Genomic DNA, 20,936 nt, shown 5'->3' with positions numbered 1-20,936 from the left:
TGCTCGCATGGTCTAAAGCGTTGGGCAGTATAGGAGGAGGAGGGTCTCTGCCTGTTGTAGGGCCAAGCTCTCTTGCGTCTGAAAGGCGGGGTATACATGCCAAGGGTTCTCAACGTAGTTCGGGAATCCTTTCCCGAATGAAATACTTGATCGGTGTTCTGTGCGAACAACGAGGCACTGTCAAAGGGATGGTCCTCTGCCTTGAGTTGTAGGTCTTTGGGCATGGATGCCAGGTGTAGCCAAGAGGCACGTTGCATGACAATAGACGTCGCCGTAGTGCAGGAAGCAGAATCAGCAATATCAAGAGAGATCTGGAGTGTGGTGTGGGCCGCTGTGTAGCCCTCCTGCACGATGGATTTTAGAACCTCTCTCTTGCACTCTGGTAAATGATGTATGAGGGGAGCCAACTTAGAGTAGTTGTCGAAGTTGTGGTTAGCGAGCTGGGCGGAGTAGTTGGCCATTCTCATGGTGGCCATAGCAGACGAATAGACCTTCCTGCCGAGGAAGTCCAGACGCTTCGCTTCCTTGTCCGCCGCCGAATTTCTAGATTGTGTAGACTTCGCCTTTTGTTGGGTAGCCTCAACGACGATAGAGTTGGGGGCGGGATGGATGAAAAGAAATTCCGCATCCTTTGCATCAGTAAAGTATTTCCTATCCGTGCGCTTGTTTGTAGGAGGCACGGATGCTGGCGTCTGCCAGATGTCGTTGGAGATTTCGAGGATTGCCGCATCGAAAGGAAGGGCCAGCTTTGATTTGCTGGATTGTTGAAGATTCCTAAGGAGCGCGTGCTGCTTCTGGGGTGCTTCCGAAGCATGTAGATTCTGGGAATAGGCGACCCTTTTAAAAAGCTCATGAAATTGTTTATAATCATCCACCAGAGAGGGCTCATTGTTAAAAACTGCATCATCTGGGGAGGAGGAGGAGAGTTCTGTGGGGGAACCTGTAGGTTGTTGGTCTGTTACCAGGGATTGAGGAGTGCCTCTATGTGAAGTGTCACCGGTGGGCGTTGGAGGGCGGAGTCTTGGGTTTCTGGCTGTGGTGAATATGATCGACGCTCTTGCGGAGGCGAGGGTTGTGAGAGCCTTGTGGGAGAGCGTGAGCGGTCACGATAGTGCGAGGTGTCTCGCCGGCGGTGATAATCGTGGTGCGAGTAGACAGGTGAACGTGAGGTGGCGCTCCTGCGATGGTGATAATACGTGTGGGAGGGTGATCGTGGAGATCGTGAGCGACAGGAATAGTGAGATGGAGACCTCGAATAGTATGAGTAGCGGTAGCGAGGTGAGAAGGACCGTCTCGAGGATTGCCGGTAGTGCCGAGAGGGAGAATGACTGCAGTAATGTCGTCCCCTGTGACGAGGTGAGAGAGAAGGCTCAGGAGAGAAGACTGCTCTGCCCGGGCTGGAGGAAGGTGTACGGACGTGGTGTGTTTTCCTCTGTGCCTTAGTTGGAATACTCTTAGGTGGAGGAGCCATTGAGACTGGGCTGCCCTGGACCGATATGATTGAGACAGAATCAGATACATCCCCTAAGAGGTGTGGCGACCTTGGCACTGAGGTTGGGGATGGTGGTGCTGTATCCTCTCCTGATGCACCAATTTGTTGGGCCGCGGGAGCCGGTTCCGCAGAGGTTGGTGCGACAGAGCTGTGCTGGTGTTCGCTCTGGCATGTAGGTTGCTCCCCACTCTTTGAATGAGGCCGGGCTGGTCTCGACACCGATTGCTTTCTCGGCGCTGGGTTGGATCTGCGCGCCTCCTGATCTCTTGGCACCGGGCTGGCTATCGGTGCCGTTTTAGCTGATGGCGCGGTGCCGCCCGTCGGTGCCGACTCCACCCTTGCTGGCAGGTGCTTCAACGGTGCCGGTCGAGGCCCCGGTGCTGCGGGCGTCGTGGTGGCAAGCAGTGCCGTGTGGAGGCTCGGTGCCGTAGATGACGGTGCCGACTCCGGGTGCACTGCCGGTGCCAGTGGTATGGAAAACGCGGGACTAGGCGCAGATGTACTGCGGGCTTTAGGTGCCTTATCCGCTCCCTGTCTGGGAGGGAAGCCCGATGAGCTCTGTGCTTCTCCTGAACTTACGCTTCTAAAGGGAGCGGAGCTTTTTCCGTCTCGAGACTTACGTAGGACTGAAGCCTCCTGTTGCTCAGTTGACGGGGGTTGGAGCGCCTTATTAAAAAGCAACATCTTCAGGCGCATTTTTCTGTCACGCCTAGCCCAAGCGGTCAGCTTCGAGCAGTGACTGCATTTTTGTGGGATATGGCCTTCTCCCAGACGGCGGATGCAGCGGGAGTGGCCGTCCGAGGCAGGCATAGGGTCGGCGCAAGAGGCGCACTTCTTGAAGCCCGGAGATCCGGGCATGACGGCGACACTAGAGGGGCCGGTCAGTAGAGACCTAGGAAGGCTGTTAATTCTAACTTTAACTTTTAACTCTTTTTTTTTTAAACAACAAACTCACTAACTAGATAAAGCTAATAATACAGGGAAGGGGCTAACTAGGAATAGAACTAGTAATAATCTTAATTCTCCTCAGAAAAGGAGGAGCGTGTTCTAACTCCGTCTGCGACCGTGGACGGTTAGGAGGAACTGGCGTGTCGGACCGCTCAACGCAGAAAAGAGCGCGAACGGCGCGAGGCACTTCTGCGCATGCGCAGTCCTCTGGAGGGGGCTACTGCTGGCAAAAACTCTCCGGTTTGCGGCGCCGGGACGAGCCTGACACCTTCAGTGGAGCACTCACGGGGACATCACTCGAAGAAGAATCAAGTAAAACACTTTGGCTACGTCTAGACTGCAAGCCTCTTCGAAAAAGAGCGTCTAGATTACAACCAGTACTTTCGAAAAAGCAGTTTGCATTTCATACCACCTTTTTTTGAAAGAGCACTTTTGAAAAAAGGCGTTCTTCCTCGTAAAACGAGGTTTTCCGTGGTTGAAAAAATTGCCGCGTTCTTTTGATTTACTTTCGAAAGAATGCGGCGGCAGTGTAGACACGGGAAATTTTTTCGAAAAAAGGCCACTTTTTTGGAAAAAATCCTGTAGTCTAGACACACCGTTTCTGTGTGGTAACAAATTTCAAAGGAAGGTGTATTAGGCAGGAATAGACTGAACATAAGAACAGCCATACGGGGTCAGACCAACAGTCCATCTAGCCTAGTATCTTGTCTGCTGACAGTGACCAATACCAGATGCCCCAAAGGCTATGTCTAGACTGCAGGCTTCTTTCGAAAGAGGCTCTTTCGAAAGCATCTTTCGAAAGAGCCTCTTTCGAAAGATCGCGTCTAGACTGCAGGCGGATCTTTCGAAAGAGAAATCCGCTTTTTCGAAAGAGAGCACCCAGCGAGTCTGGATGCTCTCTTTCGAAGACGGCCTCTTTACATTGAAGAACGCCTTCCTTCGAAAGAGGAACTTTCGAAGGAAGGCGTTCTTCCTCGTGAAACGAGGTTTACCGCCATCGAAAGAAAAGCTGCGTTCTTTCGAAATAATTTCGAAAGAACGCGGCTTGAGTCTGGACGCAGGGGAAGTTTTTTCGGGAAAAGGCTACTTTTCCCGAAAAAACCCCTGAGTCTGGACACGGCCAAAGAGAGGGAACACAACAGGTAATCCTCACATGATTCCTCAACTGTCATCCATTTCTAGACAAACACAGGCTAGGGACGCTATTCCTACACATCCTGGCTAATAGCCATCGATGGACCAAACCTCCATGAATCTATCTAGCTCTTTTTTGAATCCTGTTAACAGACCTAGCCTTCACCACATCCTCTGGTGAGGAGTTCCAGTGGTTGACTGTGCTCTGAGTGAAGAAAAACTTCCTTTTGTTTGTTTTAAACCTGCTGCTTGTTAATTTCGTTTGGTGACTCCTAGTTCTTATATTGTGAGAATAAGTAAATGACTGTTCCTTATTCACTTTTTCCACACCAGTCATGATTTTATAAACCTCTATCATATCCCCCCTTAGTCTCCTCTTTTCTAAGATGAAAAGTCCAAGTCTTTTTAATCTCCACATGGGACCCATTCCAAACCCCTAATCATTTTTGTTTCCCTTTTCTGAACCTTTTCCAATGCCAATATATCTTTTTTGAGATGAGGTGACCACATCTGTACTCAGTATTCAAGATGTGGATATACCATGGTTTTATATAGAGGCAATACAATATTTTCTCTTATTCTCTGTCCTTTTTTTTTATGATTCCTAACATTCTTTCTTCTTCGGGGATGTTCCCGCGGGTGCTCCACTATGGGTGCTGGGCTTGCCCCGGTGCCACAGACGGAGACTTGTCATTAGCAGTGTCCGGCCGGACCACGCATGTGCCGCAGGCTCGCGGCTTTCGCGCTCTTTCTGTCCCGCGGTCTGGCCCCCCCGGCAGTTCCTCTTCACCGCCTCAGGCTGCAGACGCCTATAACCGCGCTCCTCACTCCACAGAACTAGACTGCTTCTAGTTCTCCCTTTGTATTTAAAATTTCCTTTTCCTCCCTCTTCCCTCTCTTCCCCATAAAGTAAAAATAAATAAATAAGGTTTCTTTAAGAGAGGAAAGACAAAGAAAGAAAGAACTATCGGGAGTGAAAGCAGAGACCGCTCTTACCTCCCGCCTCTCAGCTGTTCTCCTGTCAGCTTCTCCGTATATAGCTCCGTTCACCTTAAAAAAAAAAGAGAGAGAAGAAGACAGACTGTTAAGATAAAAATAACAAAAGATAGCTGGGCAGAGCCATTACCAGGCTATCAGCCTTAACAACCACTTACTGTTCAAAAATAAAAGTTAAGAAGCAGCAGACTGCCCGACAAATGTCAGGGACCGGCTTTAAAAAAATGCGGCTCCTGCCGTGAGGCAATGCCAGCCTCGGACGGCCATGCCGAGTGTATCCGTTGCCTGGGGGAGTCTCACATCCCCCAAATGTGTCACCATTGCTCAAGGCTCACCTCCAGAGCCAGGAAAGACAGGGAGAGGCGCCTTCGTATGCGGCAGGCTGACTTGAATCAGCAGCCTCTTAAGCGCCGGGCTTCCTCCCCTACTGTGGGACTTCAAAGGAAAAGGACCTTGTCCCCAGCAAGATCCCTGCCAGCTGCCTTTAATGGCAGGGACAGCCAGGCAGAGACACCTGGGACCTCTGGCATTCCAGAGCCATGTCTCCCTGCCTCAGCAGCTTCAAACCATAAGCAGCTGCGGGAGTCTGCAAAGATGCCGACTCCCCAGCCGGCATCAGTTCAGCCGCTTCTCCCTCCTCCGGCGCCGAGCGCTGAGCCGGCACCGGGAGCAGCCTCGGACCCGACCATGGCACCGGCACCGCCCCTGAGTCACCACGCGGTGCCGGACTGCACGGCGCCGACCCATTCAGCGGCCGGCACGGTGCCGATCGCTCCTGCCCCGCCGCACCAGGAGCCGATCAATTCAGCGGCTAGCGCTTCAGCGCATGCCGCAATTCAGTCACCTCGGAGCCCTGCTGCTCTCCGTTCCCCAGGCCCCTGCTGCTGCTCCCGCTCCTGCTTCTTCTCCCCAGCACCGTCCTCTTCTCTGCAGGCACTGAGATCCCCACGCCGGTCTTCTCACGGCTCGTCTAGACTGCCCTCCCCGTTTCTGGCTGCTGCATCTCCCCATCGCAGGCACCAGTATAGACATCTCTCTGCCTCTCCTGCCTCGTCCAGGGCATCACACCTCTGCTCCTGCTTGCCATGCTCCCTGTACCATTATTGGTATGGCAGCTGCTCCAGCTTCCATGATGACCGTTTGCCGCGCCATGGCGCCTACCATTGCGACGACTGCAACTTTCGACATTCCCATAGCCGGTATTCTTACCGACCACGATCCGTCTCTGACTACACTGCACACAGGCGCTCTCCAACCCCGGCTCCTCTTACTCCTCCGCATCATGCGCCGTCACCATCTCACCACTCTTCAGAGCCGGAATATACTCCCTTCGCGGACCACATCTCGGGGTCTTCCATTCCGGTTTCATCTCCTCCGGAGGATGCAGTGAACCCCGACGACAGCTCTCCTCCAGACGACCTCCGTCAATTCCAAGAATTATTTAAGCGGGTAGCTATTACACAGGAGATTCCGCTACAAGAGCTCAAAGATAAGCAGCATAAGCTTTTCAGGAATCTCCAACCGCGACATAGTTCACGCCTCGCCATTCCTCTCGACAAAGGCATCCTGGAACTGGCTGATAAGGTGTGGCATGCTCCAGCATCGGCCCTTCCCATCAACAAAAGAGCTGACAAGAAATATTTTGTGCCACCAAAGGGCATGGAATTCCTCTTTGCCCATCCACGGGCTAACTCTTTAGTAGTCGACGCAGCTCAACAGAGATCTAGAGCCCCTCACCTCAAACACCAGGGCTACGAACTTTGGGGATGTATACGCCCCCCTTTAAGAGACGTCGCTACTCACCCTATCAGCGCAGATATGATTACCCCTACATTAGACACCAGTGGCAATAGCAGCACCAACAACAGAGGCCTTTTGACAATCAGCGTTCTCGCCAGAGGCCTCAGCAACATAGAAACCCTACTGGCTGACCGAACGTGCCTTCCAACAGCAAGCAACAGATTTGATGTGTTGGTCGAGGGCGAGCACACAGCCACAGGCAGCACCGTGAATCGTTCAACCCAACTATTCCACTACCGTCTACATCAATGGGCAAAAATCACCATGGACAAATGGGTCCTCGAGATTGTTCCGTTCGGCTATCCTATCCCTCTCATAGCCATCCCACCAACCACCCCTCCCATCCCGTCCCTCTTCAGGGACCCCTCTCACGAAACCCTCCTCAGACTAGAGGTCGACCACCTTCTCTCTCTGGGTGCCATAGAGCCAGTTTCGAAGGACTTCAGGAACAGGGGCTTTTACTCTCACTATTTCCTCACCCAGAAAAGGTCCGGAGGCTGGCGCCCTATCCTAGACCTCTGTCGTCTGAACAAATATCTCAGGAAACAACGATTCAAAATGACAACGCTAGCTGCCATAATCCCTATTTTAAATCCACAGGACTGGTTTGCCGCCCTTGACCTCCAGGACGCCTATTTCCACGTCCCTATCCACCCTGCTCACAGAAGGTTCTTGCGCTTCGTCGTGGCGAAGGACCATTTTCAATACAAGGTCCTCCCCTTCGGGCTATCCTCAGCCCCCAGGGTGTTCTCAAAGGTCCTATCCGTGGTCACGGCCTTTCTCCGACACCAAGGGGTGCTCATCTTCCCTTATCTGGACGATTGCCTGCTCAAAGGCGCTTCGGCACACGAGGTCTCCCACATGGTTCACCTCACGATGCAAGTCTTTCGATCGCTCGGACTCCTCCTCAATGAGCAGAAGTCCGTCTTGCATCCCACTCAGGACATCGAGTTCATTGGGGCCCGTCTGGACTCATTTGCCAGCAGAGCGTTCCTACCGTTGCAGAGGTTTCAGGCCATCCAGGACCTCATTTGCACCATCACCGTGAGCCCCACCGTTCCACACATCACATGCCTCAGACTCATGGGCCACATGGCCGCCACAACGTACGTGGTGAAATTCGCCAGACTACACCTGCGTGCCCTTCAGCACTGGCTGACCCTCGTATACCACCACACCAGATACAATCTCCACAGGCCCGTTACACCGCCACCTGGCGTTCTTCAATCACTCCGATGGTGGACCAGCCACACAAACCTGCTGTCGGGCGTACCATTTTACCCACAGCAGCCTCTCCACCAAATCACAACAGACTCCTCCCTACTAGGCTGGGGGGCCCACATGGGTTCCCTTTCGGTACAAGGCCAATGGTCCCCACAAGAAGCAAGGTTGCACATAAACCTCCTGGAGCTTCGTGCTATTTCAATGCATGCAAATCCTTCCTCGTCTACATTCGGAATACCACTGTGACGATACTTACAGACAACATCGCAGCCATGTACTACGTAAATCGCCAAGGTGGCGATCGCTCCCGTTCGCTATGCACGGAAGCTATCTGCTTTTGGAACTGGTGCATTCGCCACGGGGTGACTCCTTTGGCATCCTACTTACCTGGCACCACAAACATGACGGCAGACTTCCTGAGCAGACACTTTCCTCTCATTCCCAAGGTCCTTCAGAAGCTGAAGGCGGACGGGGCTACGCTGATCCTCATAGCCCCAGATTGGCCTCGCCAGCAGTGGTTTCCATTCCTGCACCGCCTCTCTGTGCAGACACCGATCTGCCTTCCGCCTCTCCACGACCTCCTCACACAATACCGAGGACGCCTGAAACATCCCCAGATACAAATGCTGAACCTAACAGCATGGTTCCTAACTGGCTAAACCCACGTGAATCTCTCTGCTCTGCCGCAATCCAACTCGTCCTAGTACAAAGTAGACAACAAACCATGAGGAAAACTTACCTTCACAAGTGGCACAGATACTCCTCCTGGTGTACCTCGAACCACCACGATCCGACACGTCCGTCCATTTCCTCCGTACTGGACTATGCACTTCACCTAAAAAACAAGGGTCTTGCGTTAGCCTCCATCAGAGTGCACCTCGCAGCAACATCAGCATTCACACCACCTATAGATGGCGTTTCTATCTTCGCCCATCCTACGACTAAACGATTTCTCAAGGGCCTTATCAATATGGACCCACCACGCAACCCAGTCCCCCCTGTGTGGAGCCTGGACGTGGTACTCGACGCCCTAATGAGGCCACCGTTCAAGCCTCTGGCGACCATATCCTTACAATGCCTCACTCTGAAAACGGTTTTCCTGCTCGCAATAACCTCTGCACGCAGGGTTAGCGAGCTTTCCGCCATGATGGCCATTCCACCATATACGATTTTTCGTAGCAATGGGGTTGTCTTGAGATTACATCCGAGGTTCCTACCCAAGATTGTCTCCAATTTCCACGTTAATGAACCAGTCATCTTGCCAACCTTTTTCCCGAAGCCCCATGCCTCGCCACGAGACGCGGCCCTACATTCCTTGGACATCCACAGGGCCTTAGCGTTCTACATAGATCGTACTAAATTGTTCAGGCTTACGGACCATTTATTCATCTCTCTGGCACACAGGTCAAAGGGTCAATGTCTATCTTCCCAAAGAATTTCCAATCTCGTGACTGCATGCATAGTGCAATCGTACGCAACGAGAGGGTTACCCCTTCCGTCCCAACCACACGCTCATTCCACTAGAGCCATGGCCACATCTACAGCGTTCCACAGAGGCGTATCTCTGAAGGACATTTGCAGGACGGCGACCTGGTCCTCTCATGGGACCTTCGCTAAACATTATTCTCTCTCTCTCTCTCACTCAGATGGGGCAGTGGCGACTGTGGTGCTCTCCACGGTGGATAAATAGGGTCTCCTTGCCCTCCTTCCATTTTGGCGACTACTGCTACGCAGTCACCCATAGTTGAGCACCCGCGGGGACATCCCCGAAGAAGAAAGCGAAGTTACTCACCTCTGGTGCAGTAACTGTCGTTCTTCGAGGTGGTGTCCCCGTGGGTGCTCCACTACCTGCCCTCCTCCCCGCTTCGGAGTTCTCTCTCTCTCTCTGCTCTTGTCTCTTACAGACTCTGAGGCGGTTCCGAGGAACTGGCTGGGAGGCCGGCCCACGTGACAGAGCGCAAAAGCTGCGAGCCTGCGGCACATGCGTGGTCCGGCCGGACACTGCTAATGACAAGTCTCCGTCTGCGGTGCCAGGGCAAGCCTAGCACCCATAGTGGAGCACCCGCGGGGACACCACCTCGAAGAACGAAAGTTACTGCACCGGAGGTGAGTAACTTCGCTATTTGCTTTTTTGACTGCTGCTGCACACTGAGTGGATGTTTTCAGAGAACTATTCACAATGACTCCAAGATCTCTCTCTTGAATAGTTGTAGCCAAATTAGTTCCCATCATATTGTAGTATAGTTGGGATTATTTTTTCCAAAATGCATTACTTTATATTTATCAACATTAAATTTCATTTGTCATTTTGTTGCCCAATCACTTAGTTCGGTGAGATCTTTTTGAAGCTCTTCACAGTCTGCTTTGGCTTTAACTATCTTGAACAGTTTGGTATCATCTGCAAATTTTGCTACCTCACAGTTTACCCCTTTCTCTAGATCATTTATAAATAAGTTAAATAGGATTGGTCTCAAGACAGATCCTTGGGGGACCCCACCAGTCATCTGTCTCCACTCTGAAAACTTACCTTTTTTTCCTATCCTTTGTTTCCTGTCTATTAACTAGTTATCAATCCATGAAAGAGCCTTCCCTCTTATCCTATGATAACTTACTTTATCTAAGGGCCTTTGGTGAGAGACTTTGTCAAAGGCTTTCTGGAAATCTATGTATACTGTATGCACTGACTCCCCCTTGTCCACATGATTGTTGACCCCCTGAAAGAACTCTAGGGCTGTGTCTAGACTGGCCAGTTTTTCCGGAAAATCAGCCGCTTTTCCGGAAAAACTTGCCAGGTGTCTACACTGGCCGCTTGAATTTCCGCAAAAGCACTGACGATCTCATGTAAGATTGTCAGTGCTTTTGCGGAAATACTATGCTGCTCCCGTTCGGGCAAAAGTCTTTTTCCGAAAAACTTTTGCGCAAAAGGGCCAGTGTAGACAGCAGAGATTTGGTTTCCGCAAAAAAGCCCCGATCGCAAAAATGGCGATCAGGGCTTTTTTGCGGAAAAGTGCATCGAGATTGGCCACGGACGCTTTTCCATAAAAAAATGCTTTTGCAGAAAAGCGTCCTGCCAATCTAGATGCGCTTTTCCTAAAATGCTTTTAATGGAAAACTTTTCTATTAAAAGCATTTCTGGAAAATCATGCCAGTGTAGACGTAGCCTAGTCGATTAGTAAGGCATGATTTCCCTTTACAGAAACCATGTTGACTTTCCTCCAACAAATTATGTTCATCTCTGTCTCTGACAATTTTATTCTCTTCTATATTTTCAACTAATTTGCCTGGTACTGATGTTAGACTTACTGGTCTGTAATTGCCAAGATCACCTCTAGAGCCCTTTTTAAATATTGGCGTCACATTAGCTATCTTCCAGTCATTAGGTATGGAAACTGGTTTAAAGGATAGGTTACAAACCCCATTTAATAGTTCCACAATTTCACATTTAAGTTATTTCAGAAATGAACAGTGAGAGGTTTTATTATTTATTTATAGTGTGGTAATATGTAGGACTTCCAATCAAGGACCGGACCCCAATTTGCTAGGTGCCAAAGACAGAAAATAAATGCCCCAAAGAACTTATAGGGTAAGTATATGCTGAGACAACAGGTGAATACAGATAAACTGATGGTGAAGTGGAGGGAATAAATGAGATATTGGTTTAAAAAAGTTATCATGAATCTGTAGTTAATGCATTTTCTGACTGTTTTGAATGCTACTTGCTACCCAATTCCCATGTGCATAATGATGAGTATAGTACAAAGTATACAGCTATTTTCAGCAAGTATGTATGCAATCTTCAGTTTAACATAGTTACTAAAAGAAGAGCAAAAACTTCCAGGACCTGCAAAGTCTTCCTGTCAATCAGTCATCTGGGACTCCAGGATTATGTGCTCCTTTGGTTACAGGATCCCTTCCTATAACTGGAAGAAGGGTGTAATGTGTTCTGTGGGCCCCAGCTGTGAGGATGGAGTATATATAATATCTCTATATAAGGTGTGTTAAAAATAGCTCTTTGGTTTTGAATGTCAGGCTGAGATGTCCCACTATATGGAGAAGTCATGCAGAGACTCTGACAAACGGATGTGTGAAAAGCTTATGGGTGGGGGAATGGATTTTAATGATATATATTAATCACCAAATCATAGAAATAGAAGGCTAGACGACACCTCAAGTGGTAGGATCAAGTAAACCTGGGCTATGCCTGACAGGTGGGTTTTTTCCCTTCTTGCTCTTAAAAACGTCCAATGATGGGGATTGTGCCTCTTCCAGAATTTAACTGCCATTAGAGTTTGTGTTTTTTTTTTTTTTTTATAATTTCTGTTTTTCAGGAACAGCATTGACCTTACGCTACTCCAATCAAAGTCAGAAGTAGGGATAGGTCAGTGCTGACTGTGTTCAAAAGTCCTGCCTATATACCATGACTCCCTAAGCACAGGACTGCACCACTCCAGGTCACGGACTCATGGACTCATTTTTATCCCTGGTTTTCAGTTCAATCTTTTCACTCACACATACCTCACTCCCCATCACCTTGGAAGGTAGATTTTGCAGTTCTGTGTTGCATTTCTTCACATCCTCCATTTCTACCAATCTGGTTTCAGAATGGATCCCACTCAGTGATCTTGTTGGCCACTGGATTGTTCTCATAGAAATAAAGACAGACTGGTTAAATCCAAGCTTAATGAGCTGATCTGCCTGACACTTTCCATAAGAGGAGGTACAAAACAAGTTTTTCTTTGACACTAGGCTGCCTGTATCCTGCCACCAGAATAACTTCTCTTTATTGCAGGGGTCGGCAACCTGTGGCTTGCAAGGCAAATATGGCTCACGAGGGAGTTAGATATGGCTCTTCTGAAGCTCGAGCCCAGCCCCCCTTTGCTCCTTCCAATCGCAGGGAGCCTGCGCTGGCACTACAGCAGACCTGGGCGAAATGATGGGGCTTGTGGACACAGCAGGGAGCCCCCCAGGCAGACTCCCCTGCTTGCCCCGCCCCTGCATGCTGCACAGAAAAGTGGCTGTGGGGCCAAACTGTGGGAGGGGAGAGGAGAATGGTGTTTTTGTGGCTGCTCCCTCCTCCAGCACAATCCCATTGGCTGGTTTCAGACCAATGGAGGCTGCCTGTTTCAAGAATAGGCAGAGTGCAAAGCACCAATCGCTCCTCCCCTTAGGCTCTTATTCACAAAGCACATGGCTCTGCAGTGGTGGGTAGGCTCCTGGGAAACGTGATGGGCTGCTGGCCTGGAATCTCACTGGTAAGTCTCCCGGCCAGAGCCTGCCTATGGTACCCCAGCCCCACCCTCCCACTCCGACCTATGGCTCCCGACCCCACATAACTCAAACCCTCTGCCCCCCTCCTGAGCCCATACACCTCCCAGGCCCTGCACCCCAAACACCTGACCCAGATCACAATCCCCTCCTGCCCTGGGTCACATCCCAAATCCCTGCACTGTAATCCCCTGGCCTAGCTCACAATCCAAACTCCTGCACCCCAATCCCGTGTCTCGGGTCACAATTGCCTCCTTCACCCAAACTCAGTGGGCTCAGACCCAGAAAAGGTTCCTTACCCCTGCCATTAATAAGGACAACGTTCAAACTTTTTGTGTTTGTATATAATATTTTACTTTATTTAAAAATGAAGCTTGTCCAACAAGACCCCAAATGGGGCCCACCTCTCATCTGGCCACAGTGTCATAACACTCCTGCACCAACCCTGAGCCCATCATACACCTGAGCCCCCATACACCCTAACCCAGGCTTCTGCACCCCCACATCTCCAGCCCCCTGCTATAAGATTGACAGAAAACAGCCTGAATGTGTGCATGAAGCTGGATTTGACTAGTTATGATGTAAACATAAGAAATGTGCAAAAAGATGCACAAGTCCCATTCAATAAAGTTTGTGAGTACAATGTTTCATTCATGCTATTATTAATCATTATGTCAATTATCAATAATTTGTATATTTTCAGCCATGCAAATGGGTATTCTTATATGGCTCTTTGTTGACCGCTTGTTCTGAATTTTGATGAACTTTGGCTGTTTGGTTTGAACAGGTTGCCAACCCATGCTTTATTGTTTTACAAAGCAAAAATGTAGTCTCTTACATTCAAGAGAATTACCATTTTCTTGGTTTAAATTGTCCATATCTGAGCAGAATCCACATTAAATGCTGAGCTACAGCCTACACATCTTCAGTGAAGAACAGCAGGGTTTCATGATTAAAGGAACGCTGATCTACTTGGCCCTCGAAAACTTACATGAAATATTTTAAAAGCTCTCCAGGATGAGCATGGATTTTCTCATGGGAAATTGTTGCCCATGTGAGGCTCTCACAGTTCTCAGTAGTGCGCTGGTGGCTAGTCAGCATTCTTATAGTTCTAGAGATCTGCATTCCCAAGAAGAAAAATGTATCCCAGTTAGAAATTAGAAAAAATCTGTATTCTTTCAGAGTGGCCCTGAGACTTCTGTGAAGATAAAATCTTTTTTCAAACACTTCCAGAGCTCTCATTGCAACTAGAACTGGCCAGAGGACCACAGTTCTGTTTTGTGACTACTTTCAAGGCTATGAAATTTGTTGTTTTGCATTGTTTCAGAAAGGTTTTATTTTCAGAAGTGTTGAAATATCTATTTTCAGATCAAAAAGTTCAGGTTTTTTATTTCGGTCTCTATAAGGATCAGAGCACACTGAACTTTGGAAACTCGGCCATCACACTTTTTATTTCTCCATGAAACATTCTGTCTTTGATGAAATGGCATATTTTGATGAAAACCTGTTCAGCTGGAGATGTTCTGGCCAGCCCTAATTGTAACTAAATAGAGGTTGGTAGAGTTTAAAACCAGATTTCTAAATGTGATCTCACACACCTGTTTTTACTAAGATTACAGTGCGTACCTAGTCTTCTCTTCCTTGAGGGCAAAAATCATTGGCATGTTTTTATGTATTTCAAGTAGGCAAATGTTGCAAGGAAAATGGCTCTGCTAGAATGCGGATGAAAATAGTGAACATGAAGACAGCTGGAAGAGTTGTTTTGGGCCTGTCATTTGAGCTTTGTTTTGGGCATACAGCAAAATGAACAAACCCCTGATGCCACGGTGAAAAAGGATCTGTGCAAACTCCAGCTGGTGGGGAGAGCATCAGTTCTTGAACGTATCAACTTGTGCAAGAACTATGTACATAGAAGCAGATGAAAATAGAGAACAAAATATTCTTGCCTCCAGTTCATAAATTCTTGCATCAGAGGAAAGTGTCTGTTGCTCATGCTGCTGAAATACATTATTTAGTAGTGTGACATTTAATTTCTTGCAATTCAAACACTGGGCATTCCCCTCCAATCAGTGATTTATTTTATTATCGTAGTTTATGCAGGTGCCTGGAGAAGACATTGTGGACTTGATAACTGGATGTTTCTCTCTTACAAAATCGAATGGAAATCAGAAACCCTTTCTTGGCAGGGGCTCCTTTTTAAATATAAAAACAGACAATGCATCCAGAGCAATAGAGATTTCAAGTTTTGATGGGCTAATTTTTTTTTTTTTTAATAACAAGCATGGAGAGCTTGGGACAAATCTGTTTATATTACAACTATCTGGCAACAATACACGTTCTCAGCGATAGCATATATGAAATGTGTTTAGTAAGTGGTTTAATGATTAGGATGTGTCCTAAGTTTCCTCTCACTCTTGCATCTACAGACTTGAATAGAATTACACAGGACTTTCACTGAAATCGGAATCATGCTCTAGATCACTACCCATCACAACCAAGGTTTTGTCAGAACACTCAGCAAAACCAAAGGACACCAATAATCTCCTTGGTCATGTGAAAGCAAATAAAAGAAGCAATCTATCAATTGTTATGAATGATAATACCTTTATTTATTTCCTGCAGCAGATTGTGTTCTGCCACCCTTACACTGAATAGTGTCTTATTCCCCAGTGGCTGGACAAAGTATTACTTACTCTAGCCCTGAATTTGGTGCTTATCAGTAATAAGTTAGTGTAGTGATTTTCCCAGTTAGAGATGAACATCTACAGTATATATCTATAAATGCAAAGCAACACATAGGACTTTCAAAGATCAGTATTAATATTCAGTGCAGCAATTTGCTTTTTAACATTAAGTGATAGCCACTAGTGGTGTGGATGTCACTTCACTTGGGCTGCGTCTAGACTGGCAAGTTTTTACGCAAAATCAGCTGCTTTTGCAGAAAAACTTGCCAGCTGTCTACACTGGCTGCTTGAATTTCCACAAGAACACTGACTTCCTACTGTAAGAAATCAGTGCTTCTTGCGGAAATACTATGCTGCTCCCGTTCGGGCAAAAGTCCCTTTTGCGCAAAGCTTTTGTGCAAAAGGGCCAGTGTAGACAGCTCAGATTTGTTTTGCACAAAAAAGCCCCGATCGTGAAAATGGCGATCCGGGCTTTTTTGCGCAAAAGCGCGTCTAGATTGGCACGGACGCTTTTCCGCAAAAAGTGCTTTTGCAGAAAAGCGTCCGTGCCAATCTAGACGCTCTTTTCCGCAAATGCATTTAACGGAAAACTTTTCCGTTAAAAGCATTTGCGGAAAATCATGCCAGTCTAGACGTAGCCTTGCTGTTTTGCTGTTCTTTCTAGAGCTGGCCAATACTGCTCTCTTTTATTCAGGTACAACTCCACCCCCAAAAACTTCAGTTGAGCCCAGAGTTTGCAGTTTGATCTTGAAAAGTGCTGTGCCTCTATTTTTTTTCTTATTTTTAATTATATTCATAGAATCACAGAATATTAGAGGTCATCAAGTCCAGTCCCCTGCCCTCATGGCAGGACCAAACACTATCTAGGTCATCTCTGATAGATATCTATCCAACCTCTTTTAATTAACAGGCATCTTAAGAAAAGAAAAAGGTCACCCATTCACTAGAAGTATAAATGAACGCTGTGGTATTCATCTATAAAGTACAGTGCAGAAAATCTCACATCCATTCAGAAACTTAATACACCTCATGAATATCTTGGCTATACATAAAATAGTCTTGTTCTGTGACCTGGTAAACCATATCAAAATCATCATCACCTGCAAGGTTTAGCTCTTCTACTGAGCTCTTACTCCATTAAGTCATTTGCTGCTGTAACAGGAACTTCCTCTGTGTGGTCAGAATTAATCCATTGGCAGAAATGGTCACAAGCAAAATCAATATTTCTCTCAATACAGTAAGAGATGCAATTCAATGGAATCATCCCCAAGAGTGCTAATTCAGCTGTCAGCTGGAAAGGTTGTAGTCAATACCCTTGTGAACAGGCACATTTTTGGGCAATGTAGCAGGGTGGTCACACTGCTTCAGGCAAAAAAAGGGTTAAAACAGCTCTGGGAGAGGGCTATAGCTAGGGGTCAATCAAGAGAGGCCTTGCGGCAGCCAGTCAAAACCCAGGAGGACCATATAAAAGATGTGGCTGGGCAGGCAGAGAACCCTCTCACTCCAGCACTGGAGGAAGAAGGACCTAGATGCCTGCTAGCTGAGGTATCACAGACAGACAGAGCAGTGCCGGGGAAAGGTAGGGCGAGCCGGGGAGCTCCAGCCTGAGTAGTCCTAGGCTGAGGCCCAGTGACAGAGGCCTGAGGGATACTAAGGCCAACCCCCTTGCCTATGATAATGGGCCATGTCAGACTGCAGTTTGCCCCTGATGTAACTGATGACTGGCAGTTGGGTCACTGAGGCAAGGTGGATATAGGGTGTGGAGGGTTCCTTGAGGGGGATGACCCCAGAGGGCGGGGGCTCTACCATGGGGCAGTACCTGGAGGAAAGGGAGCTGCGGTCTAGGAGGGACGTGGGTTCCAACACAAAGGGGTGGAGAATAAAAGATAACAGCAGGTGTGATACCCACTGGAAGGGGGCAATCCAGGACTGAAGAGCTGATTCCTCGAGTGACCAGCAGGAGGTGCTGGACTAGTGGGTCACACTGTGTTATAGACAGACTTTGCAGTCATTAAAACTGCTCCTTCTCTGAGGGGACGCCTTAGCTCCTTTGCCATGACATGCTAGTTTTGGTTTATGCATCTAGCCATTTGCCTCCTTCCTCTCATCTGATTACCATATACTTTTATGAGGCATGATATTTACATGGAGCCTTAAAATGTTTTGGGATGGGGGGGATGTAAACTAGGTCAGTAAGTTGAAGGCATTACATCTGAGCTGAGCCAAAATACAAGACACAAAGCATATTAAGTTCTAGTTCTTATACTCATTACCACACTCAGTACATACATATACCACATGCCTACACAGCAAATTAAAACCTACAGTACTGGGACCTCTCCATATTTCAAACAAGCTAGTCTGCCATTGTATGTGTATACTTGCCAACAATAGCCCCTATAACCTGGCCTTTGTTTATAAATGTCAAACAAAGTGAAAAGGTGGGAAGAGAGGGGCAGTTTGCTTGGTGGTTCCTTTTTTTCCCTTTTAGTAAAGGAGGGATGTATCACAGCTATCAAAGTCACTCTTACTGTCGAAAGGCCCTTTTGCAGAGGAAGAGTCTTGGCATGTTTTCCTAAAATGAGTCTGACTCTGGATTCACATAATCTGTTCAGGGAGTTTGTTCCACAGAGTCTCAAGCGAGACTGCCTTTCCCCTGCTCTTATGCACTTAGTCATGGGCTTTGTGAACTGCTGATGCGTTGCTATTTTCATGTCTCTAAACTTCCAGGTACCTGAACAAAGTGCACCCTGGTGCAGCCAGTGGATTGTCCCTTCTACCTCCCCGTTGAACCCCCAACATGTGGATGAGTATTGCCATGTTCCACTATACTACAAACATCAATGAAGGTGGCAAAGAAATGTGCTGTAATGTACCTTGAGCCTTTTCTCCTTCTCCACATTGTCTGTCAGTTTTTTTGTCCTGGAATAATGAACAGCTGGTATACATAGCTGCTGGCTGCTCTGAGTGATAGATGAATGGCCATGCTGGATCATGTTGCAGGGAATTGTTTGTATCATAAACTGACTTACAAGGCCAAACAGAGCTAAGGCCCACCATCCTCTCTACAGCTCACTTTTGTTCAGTGCAGGTTAGAACACAAACAATGAACTTCAGAACCTGCAGGAAAATAAAACAGCTTGTACCTACCTGCAGCTAATTCCACTCCAGTCTATGGTAGCATAATCCAGAGGATAGACTTTGTGCTTAGGAGTCCAGAAATGGTCCAGTTAATAACTCCATCTCCTTCTTCCCACTGCTCTCCTTTAATTTCCCCTTCATAGTTTATTGTTTAAATTTTAGTCTTTGTGATCTGGCCATGGTGCTGAACTGCTGGTGGGACAGGGCTGGGCATACTCCAAGGTGGTTCTTTTCAGAAAAAATGTACCTGGGCCATTTGTGAATTGGTTTATTTCCAATGTAGTAAATCAGCATGATTTAAATTTGTTGATTTAAAACAACAACACAACTTGCTAATAAGTTTTGAAGCTTTTCACTTCCAGGTCATCCATTCAGTTCCAGCCCAGGTCAATAGCAGATACTACCTCATAGCTGTTCCATGACCTATGTGAAATAATTGGACTGGCTCAGTCAACTTCTGAGTAGATAGAGGTCCACAGCACAAAAAGACACCGTGTCCTCCATCAAAGAAGCGAAGGACTAATAGGACTGTGGAGATGGAAAGTTAAGTCTAGGACACAGTTTAGGAACAGTCAGTGTAGTGTGGGTAAAGTGTACCCTGCTGCATCCTTTCTATGCCTGCTCAGTGGATAGAGAAAGGATTTAGTGTTCCAACCTTGAGAATCTCGCACTTCTGACTGCCACTGTTTGGAGTTCTCTGCTCATTATTTTCAACTGGTTCCTCTATGCAAAATGATGGGGACTAATTTAGTTATAACCACTCCACAGAAAGATCTTAGAGTCATTATGGCTAGTTCTCTGAAAACATCCACTCAATATGCAGCAGCAGTCAAAAAAGCAAATAGGATGTTAGGAATCATTACAAAAGGGATAGAGAATAAGATGGAGAATCTCTTATTGCCTCTCCATGCTATGCCCATATCTTGAATACGGCATACAGATGTGGTTGCCTCATCTCAAAAAAGATATATTGGCATTGGAAAAGGTTCAGAAATGGGCAACAAAAATGATCAGGGGGTTGGATTGAATGCCATCTGAAGAGAGATAATTAATAATAAATTATGCAGATCATTATTTAGGTGATTTAGGGACAATGAGGGTAGTGACAACCGTTGCCTAGTAATTCCCTGAACAATTCTTCTTTAACTCAGTATTTTCAGATCCTCTCTTTAATGGGTACCATTGTCATCTCATCTAAACAATGCTAAAAAAAGAAACGAACTTGTGGTAAGTGTGTGTGAGAAACAGATGTAGTAAGTGCCATTGTCCTTTTCTGAGCTCTGCTAGATGAAGACTCTGTACATAGCCCATGACATGGAAAGCATTCCAGCTCATTGTCATGGCAATTTATGGGGAGGAACCATTGAAAGGCACAAAACTTGCTCTATTCTGTTGACTAAGCTGCTTTCTGTGGCTATACAGAGAAGAGCTAACAGCAGGTTAAGAGGTAAGCTTGGGGCTTATTCCAGTTCTTTATTCTCTACCTACCACAGGAAACCGCTCAAGATCTCAGAGCTTGAGTAATAAATACAATAATAAATACCCAGCATTTATATAGCCCTTTTCATGACTTGAAATATATATCTCCTTTACAATTTCTTGGAGAGCTGGAACCATTTTGGAACAGAGGTTCAAGGGGTTAATTCTAAACTTAAGAAGTGACATTGATGACATCAATGTTGCCTAGATTGTAACATTTTTTACAGGATCCAGTTGACTGGTCAAATGACCGGTCCTGTTGACTGCAGTGGGTCTTACCATTTGTATAAAGGCTATGGGATCAGGGCTATGGTAATACTTTGTGCTGTCCATCTGAGGGTGCCAATGAACTTTACAAGTGTAAATTGATCAAAACTCACAACACTCCTATGAAGTAAGCAATCCTTCCTTCCCTCCTCTCCCGTCATAGATGGAAAAGTAAGCTACAGATAGGTAAATTCATGGAGGAACCAGAAAATAGGATCCAGATCTCCTGAATGTATGTCCTGGAGACTTAACTGCAACAGTGTTCTTCTGTAATAGAGCTTGATCCTGAGCATGTCCTGAAAAATGCTCAATTCCCTGAATCTCCATTGTCCACAAAACTTGGCTGCAATCAAGGGCAATAGAAATCTTTCCATTGGCTGTAAGGGAAGAAGGGTCAGGCCCTGAATAAAGGACATGGTTGAATGTATCAACTGAATCACAGTGGCTCCTAGTCTACACAAAGCAAGTGCAAATGGAGACAGATAATTGCATTTCCCATATCCCGA

The sequence above is a fragment of the Pelodiscus sinensis genome, chromosome 20 (genome assembly GCF_049634645.1).
Source record: "Pelodiscus sinensis isolate JC-2024 chromosome 20, ASM4963464v1, whole genome shotgun sequence".
NCBI classification, from domain to species: Eukaryota; Metazoa; Chordata; order Testudines; family Trionychidae; genus Pelodiscus; species Pelodiscus sinensis.
The sequence above is the reverse complement of the archived record's forward strand: the minus strand, read 5'-3'. Positions refer to the sequence as shown.